Below are 8,160 nucleotides of genomic sequence, written 5' to 3' on the forward strand. Positions count from 1 at the left end.
TATAATAATAATTATAATACTAATAAGAACAATAACAATAACAATAATAATCATAATAATAGCAATTATAATCATAGTAATAACTAATAATAATAATAATAATAATAATAATAATAATAATAATAATAATAATAATAATAATAATAATAATAATAATAATAATAATAATAATAAACATAATAATAATAATAATAAAATTGGTTACTACCTTAAAGGCTCAAAAAAATATCAAAATCGCCCAAGTCAGGACTCGAACTCATGACCTCCCGCTCACCCGCACACCCCCTTAACCATTCCGATGTCCCTGTTTTTCTGTTATATTACTCCATTTTAATTAATATATACTGTAATTCAATTGTTTCCTGTTCTTCGTCTCCTTCCTTAGCAAAGTCGATCAGAAAAGTCTCAAAACCAATATATGGAATTTATAGCTTCAATTAGGACTTGTAAACATTAATAAAATCATAAGTGTGATCTTAAAATAAAAAAATGAAAAAAATCGAAGTAGGAACAGCAAAAGCTGCGAAGCTGCTGTCGCTAGATGTAATGGAAAAAAATTTTACTTATGAGAAAGTTTTAGACAAAGTTTATATCATGAAATACATTGCAAATTAATCCTAGAAGCTATTGGAATCATTACTCGAACATGAAACATTATAACAAACTCAAATTTTACCAAGAACAAATCTGTTGACTTTTAAATTTAAAACTTTGACTCCAAAATTCGGATTCGTTATAAGGAATTGGATCTTGAGATTTTGCAGAACGTTTGAGTATAAGATTCCTAACAAGATTGCATTAACACATTTTTAAAATCGTTCGAAATTGATATATGACCAAAAAGTGTAAGAATAGAGGTTTAGATAATGGGTTTCTTTATTTTTCTGTTTAATTTTTGAGTTGCAGTGTTAATTGGATTTGTATGTGTAATTGAATGAAGTCTAACACTTATGATCGATCCTAAATTGTTGTATAGTGAATTTGGATGTCGACGTTTAACAAAATGTAGACAAGAATTGGACAGGAAACAAGGAAATGAAGAAAAGGAGAAAAAAATAATACATATTGTGATCTGCAAATCTGGTTCGTACTAAATGAGGACTTTGATTGTCCAGAATTTTATTTCCATTTGAAGTTAATACAAAACAGAAATTTGTATCCATATGCTTTTATATTTTCTATTTAATAAATATTAATAATTAATTAAATATATTAATAATACTATCAATAATAATAATTATTACATTATTAATAATAATAATAATAATAATAATAATAATAATAATAATAATAATAATAATAATAATAATACCAATGATGATTTTTAGTAATAAAATAATAATAAACTTAATAATAATTAAAATTAAAATTCTTTTATCAATTATAATAATAATGATATTAATAATGAATACAATTATATTAGTAAAGGTAACAAATTAAATATACTAAATTTCATATTATAATTTTAATGATACCAACATTAATATTAATAATAATGAATGTAGTAATAATATAATAACCATAATTAAACTTGTAATTACATATAATATATTAACTTTACACTATATTATATAATAATATTTATTAAATATTATATATCACAATATATTAATAATTATTAATAGAAATTATATACAGATTCATAATAATATATTTGTATAATAGTAACTTATTTGTTCTATTTATTATTTTACATTTTTGATTCCAAATGATTAACTGCACTTTATTAATTCAAAATATATATATACACTTATATTTATATATATATCTATATTTATTTAATTACATTATTATTTACGCATAATAGTTCGTGAATCATCGGGAACTAGTCAAAGGTCAAATGGTATAATGAAATAGTTCCAAAGTTTTTCGAGACTCAATATTACAGACTTTGCTTATCGTGTCGAAATCTTATAAAGATTAAGTTTAAATTTGGTCGGAAATTTCCGGGTCGTCACAGTACCTACCCGTTAAAGAAATTTCGTCCCGAAATTTGAGTGAGGTGGTCATTGCTAACAATAAAGATGTTTTCATGATGCATACACGCTAAAAATTAGGGTTTTATCATCATTGAGTAATATGGATAAAACAATTTGATTACGCGAAGCGTATGTGTGAAGCTATCACAAAAGAGTGAATTAGAGAGATAAAGTTCGTAATAACTTTTGACGTAGTCGTGGTTGAATTCCGGAATTCAAGGGATTTCAAAGAAAACTTTCGTTATCTATATAAGATTTGATTCATCAGTGATTAAGAAAATTAAGATCTCTTTAATTAAATGCGGTCATCTGTCCCGATTGTCCTGTTGGATATTTCACTATAAATCCACCTTCTTTATTTCCTTTATATTTTGGAGTTCCATACTTTTGTTTTCTCTTCCCAACTTTAAATCCAGAGAATAATGGTCCAGAATTCGTAGGTATGAAGTTTCGGATGAACATGACTAATGTTCTAAGAAAGATTGTAATAGCGCGATCTTGATTAGTTAAATTACCAGAATTCTAAAGAAAAGATAGGACTATCAAGAAAATCTGTTCTTGATATGTGTATAGATTAGATAGAATGTAAGAGTCGTGTAACTTGGCACATTATGACGTTATGATCTGTGAATCATCATGTTTTATTAGAAACTCAGCATGACTTACTATAATATAATCACATTGATCAAGTGTCATTATATTATACTAACTCATGCATCAGTTCCCAACACTACTTCAATATCATTCATATTTTAAACTCGAAAGTTTACAGAATATAGAAACTAAACAGTTTCCTTTATGATGTAATATAGATAGCACGAAGAGATAAATAATTTCGGACAAGAATATTTATGAAAATATCCTCAGAAATATCGTAGATATTTATGATGATATTTTGGAATTTCTAAGATCGAAGGTTGGTGAAGAAAGATTTTCGGCAAGATTTTAATATGAATCCGGAGCAAGATATTCGCTAAAGATTTCATCAGAAACAGAATCATCAGGATTATTTGAAGGCAGATTTAGTCTTTGTGATTTGTTCAGAGTCTCCTTCATGGTTTGCTCAATCCGTTTTCCAGTTCCAAATTTTCTTAGTCTATGAGCTTTTTCAACACACTACTCTTTATCATCAAACTTTCAATTGTTAAGGTCGTTTACAGTTTGTGCTATTTCATTCAGCTTTTTCAACTTCAGAGTATTGATTCGTAGACTGAGTGCCTTTTAGAGTTTCAGAATGGAAGGTCATAATTCTTAAGAGATAAAGGTTATATGTATACATATAACTGTTGATGTAGACATGCTGCGAGATTTCAAAATACTAATTGCTAATTCCCAGTGATTGATGTGGTAATTCTCGTTAAGATGTGGATGAGTATATGAATACGTTTTAACGAACAAATATAATGGTTTTTCAGAGAGACTTAAATCAATGAGTAATGAAACTGCTGGTAAGTTTACTGCTAATGTGGTGGAATATAAACGATTCTTCGGTAACGGTGATGAAAGGCAAACTTATATATCAAGTTATAATAGAGTTTAATTGAATGAAAGTCGAAGTTGATTTGCTGAAGCTGTGACAAAATTTGACTAATTTGGAAAGGGATTGCAAAGTTATTTTTGGTAATAACAACGCCAAAGAAGCTAGCACAGATACGTGTTAAACGTTTACTCAGGTTCTGCGTGTTTTCAGGTGCATAACTATATACATCAATATTTTCTTCCGTAGATGAAGTACGGTTGATTCATCCTTTCGATTGAGGTGTTTTCAAGAATCAGGAAAGGTTTGTACGCAGATTGGAATCGTCAAGATACAAACGAAGTTTAAGTTGAAATCAAGTGGCAAACTTGAAGAAATGTTTAGTTTCATATATTATAATCAATATTTTAATTCATTTTAATTGTCCAATGTTATTAGTCCACAGTCGATAGTCCACAGTTAACAGTCCGATAATTCATATATAGTTTAATATATAATATCCGAATTAATTAATACATATCGTGACCCGTGTACATGTCTCAGACTCGATCACAACTCAAACTATATATATTATTGTAGAATCAACCTCAACCCTGTATAGCTAACTCCAGCATTACTGCATATAGAGTGTCTATGGTTATTCCAAATAATATATATAGATGCGTCGATATGATATGTCAAAACCTTGTATATGTGTCCCGATATTTAAAGTGCGTAAAATAAATAACAGAAATTAAATAACGATAAATAAAATTGCGAGAATTAAAATTGCGATAAATAAATTGCGATAAATAAAAGGTAATACGGAATTAACAGTTAGCTAGGATTTTGTTAGCGTGGATTCTTAACAAAATTCCTCATATTTAATTTGTTTGTTTCTAAAAATTTTATTTTATCAAATGTTTTCTTCATTATGCCACTTGTTGGATTCTAATAAGTCAAAATCCAAATATGAAATTGAATGAAAATGGTTATTCTGTGGTGAACAGATACGTATCTCTGTAGATGTAAGTAGGATAGTAAATGACTATTGAATCAGATTCGAAGAATATACAATGTAACTTATTAATGTGAAATCTAAATATTCCTCGGGTATTACCTACCCGTTAAAATATTTTCACCATTGACAGTTTGTACAAAGGAATTTTTCAATTACAATCTTTATGAAAATATATATACATATACATTTTATTCAGGTATAATTATGGATTTAATGAGTTAATATGATATTAAACTCATTTGATTTACCGTTAGAACAAGAATATATGATCTCTAAAACATTAGAAATTATATAATCGCCTTGAAGAACGAAGATAATTGATGTAGAACGATACGTAGAACGATGATTATACTCGAGGTACAAAAGTAGATGTTGAGGCATGGATTGTTGATGGTACTGGTGCTGTTAGTGATGGTACTGTTGGTACCGGTGATGTTGCTGGAGCTGGTAAATTTTGCACCATATTCTCCAGATTAATTACTCGAGCGCGAAGTTCGTTGACTTCTTCTATTATTCCGGGATGATTGTCGGTCGGAACGAGCAGATGAATAAGGTTTAGAATTTGAGATAGTATATAGTCGTGACGAGATACTCTGGAAATGAGGCTGAAAATGGTGTTTCGGATGGGTTCACCGGTAAGTGCTTCAGGTTCTTCGCCAAGAGTGCAGGTTGGTGGGTGGAAAGGATCGCCTTCCTCTCGTCTCCATCGATTAAGTTGACTACGAACCCATCAGATGAATTGGAGATGGTTGATTGGTTGATTCATTCTGGTGACGTGAACTCCAGAGCTTAGGTGAACATCCATGTCGGAATAGCTGTCGGAATAACTATCGGAATAGCTATCAAAATCTGAGGGACTCGAACTGGTTGAGGGATTCATCTCGTACGATCAGATGAAGGATTTTTGATAAGAAACAGATTATAGGATGTAGATAAGTACCCTGCAATACCTAATTTACATATGCATATATAATACTAAAATCCCATAAGTTACGGAGGAATCTACGGAAGCTGTCAGGAAAAGTTAACAGTAACAGATACGCTAAGATATGAATTAGCAGATATGCTAAGATATGAGTTTTGTCTATACACTATCTAGTCAATAGAGGCAGTAAGATGTGTCTAGACTAGGAATGATAAGCAGGTAATTTCTTAAGGATGATAAGTAGATGATTTTTGACACGAAATGATAAGCAAAACTTTTGACATGCAGACACGGTCGAAGTCCAGACCCACTAATACATATAAACAACTATCAGTTAGACATACTAATGCAAGACCTGGCTCTGATACCAACTCTAATGACCCGTCCTAATCTATCTGGACGAATACATTACATTTGGTTATATCGCGAGGTACTTGACCTCTATATGATACATTTTACAAACATTGCATTCATTTTTAAAAGACAAACTTTCATCACATCGTAAGTTGACGGCATGCATACCATTTCATAATACATCCAACTATAATTGACTTAATAATAATCTTGATGAACTCAACGACTCGAATACAACGTCTTTTGAAATATGCCATTAATGACTCCAAGTAATATCTCTAAAATGAGCAAATGCACAGCGGAAGATTTCTTTCATACCTGAGAATAAACATGCTTTAAAGTGTCAACCAAAAGGTTGGTGAGTTCATTAGTTTATTATAATCGATCATTTTCATCATTTTAATAGACCACAAGATTTTCATTTTCATTTCTCATAAAAATACGTCCCATGCATAGAGACAAAAATAATCATTCATATGGATTGAACACCTGGTAACCGACATTAACAAGATGCATATAAGAATATCCCCTATCATTTCGGGAAATCCTTCGGACATGATAAAACAACATCGAAGTACTAAAGCATCCGCTACAATGGATGGGGTTCGTTAGGCCCAATAGATCTATCTTTTGGATTCACGTCAATTAGTAGACTGGTTTACTAATTCTTAGGTTACCAAGTAAAAGGGGCATATTCGGCTTCGATCATTCAACCATATAATGTAGTTTCGATTACTTGTGTCTATTTTGTAAAACATTTATAAAAATTGCGCATGTATTCTCAGCCCAAAAATATAATGGGTAAAAAGGCAAATGAAACTCACTATACTGTATTTTGTAGTAAAAATACATATGACGTCATTGAACAATGCAGGGTTGGCCTCGGATTCACGAACCTATAACATTTGTATATTTATTAATAAGTTTATATATAGTTAATCTATTAATTATATCATTTTATATATATATATATATATATATATATATATATATATATGTATGTATGTATGTATGTATGTATGTATGTATGTATGTATGTCTCATACATTCTTTTTTTTATATGAAAATATAGATTTTATTATTAAGTATTAAATGTATTCTTTTTATATATATATTATTTGTTGATTAAAAATAGTAATTATATTGATACTGAAATCATATTAATATTAGTAAAGATAATAATAATTATAGTAATTAATATCGCTGATAAAGGTAATAATGTTAATAATAATTATATTAATGATAATAATATAATAATAATAATAATAATAATAACCATAATACTACAAATATTTATACTTGTATCTATAATCGTAATAATGATAGCAATAATGATAATAATAATAATGATAACTGATATGCATACTACTTAGTAATAATAATACTTATAATAATATTATTAGTAAAAATAATAGTAATCTTAATGTTAATACTAATGATTTTAATAGTAATTATAGTTATGATAATTATAATAACAACAATTATGCTACTTATAATAATAATTATAATACTAATAAGAACAATAACAATAACAATAATAATCATAATAATAGCAATTATAATCATAGTAATAACTAATAATAATAATAATAATAATAATAATAATAATAATAATAATAATAATAATAATAAACATAATAATAATAATAAACATAATAATAAACATAATAATAATAATAATAATAAACATAATAATAATAATAATAATAATAATAATAATAATAATAATAATAATAATAATAATAATAATAATAATAATAATAATAATAAAATTGGTTACTACCTTAAAGGCTCAAAAAAATATCAAAATCGCCCAAGTCGGGACTCGAGCTCATGACCTCCCTCTCACCCGCTGATAGTGATCCAAATGAACATATATTTAGTAGCAATATCCTCCAAATATGTAAATTATTTAGTTATAATTGTCCTATTTTAAGTTGTAATCGTTTATATTAAATAAGTGCGAAGACAAAAGGCGAAAATGACGATTTGAAGACGCAAATGACCAAAAAGCTCAAATGTACAAGATACAATCTAAGTGGTTCAAATTATTGATAAGAAACGTCTAAAAATGACAAGAGTACAAGTTTCGGAACGCAAAGTACAAGATATTAAATTATACGAAAGGACGTTCGAAAATTCGGAACCGGGACCAGAGTCAACTATCAACGCCCGACGCAACGGACCAAAAATTACAAGTCTACTATGCACAAGAATATAATATAATATATATATATAATTATATAAATTATATATATATATTATATATATTTATATATTATGTCGACAAAGAAGAAAACAAGCAAATGTGGCTGGATCCAGCTGGCCATGCGATCGTATGGCCTGGAAGCACAAATCTCATGCGATCGCATGGCCTACTTTTTCTGGCCACATTCCTATAAATTGCAAGTTTGGGCAACGAATT

This window comes from Rutidosis leptorrhynchoides, chromosome 5 (assembly GCF_046630445.1).
Source record: "Rutidosis leptorrhynchoides isolate AG116_Rl617_1_P2 chromosome 5, CSIRO_AGI_Rlap_v1, whole genome shotgun sequence".
Lineage (NCBI taxonomy): Eukaryota > Viridiplantae > Streptophyta > Magnoliopsida > Asterales > Asteraceae > Rutidosis > Rutidosis leptorrhynchoides.